The 517-nt window shown below is 25.9% G+C and overlaps 1 protein-coding gene across 2 annotated transcripts in view; it reads left to right on the plus strand.

The window, feature by feature from the left end:
* Window positions 1–517, plus strand: part of LOC107624315 (carotenoid 9,10(9',10')-cleavage dioxygenase 1-like) — a 22,548-nt gene that overhangs the window by 1,380 nt on the left and 20,651 nt on the right. The gene's annotated exons all lie outside the window — the stretch shown is intronic.

Below are 517 nucleotides of genomic sequence, written 5' to 3' on the forward strand. Positions count from 1 at the left end.
ACAATATATAATTGATAAGATATTTTTTGTAGTAAGTTATAATTTATTTATATTAAATTATAGATTATATCATGTTATTTTAGTTAATTGGTAAATTTTTGGTGGGTCGAGTTTAAAATCCATAAATATGTTTATTGTTAAGAGCAATGTTAGGGGCAGCAATTTTAGTAATTGGTAGCCATTAAATAGTCATCAATGATGATTTAATGGTGTAAGGTTGGTGTGAGATTTCATCCAATGACTCACCTTCCTCTGTTGGTTACATGCTGGCCAAAATTTAACAAAACTGCTGGCCCCTAGACTTTTTTTATTGTTAATGAGTCAATTACGAATTGAGCTCAATATTCGTGACTAAAACTTGAACTTGGTATGACTATACGTTTAGCTCACTTTAATTTAACTTTAATTGTAACCTCTATATTCAGTAAATTATCTTTTAATAAATACAAAAAAAATATATGATTATATTTAAAAAATAGCTTTTAAAATTTTAAATAACCACAATAAACATAAGTAG

The sequence above is a fragment of the Arachis ipaensis genome, chromosome B10 (genome assembly GCF_000816755.2).
Source record: "Arachis ipaensis cultivar K30076 chromosome B10, Araip1.1, whole genome shotgun sequence".
In the NCBI taxonomy this organism is placed as follows: domain Eukaryota; kingdom Viridiplantae; phylum Streptophyta; class Magnoliopsida; order Fabales; family Fabaceae; genus Arachis; species Arachis ipaensis.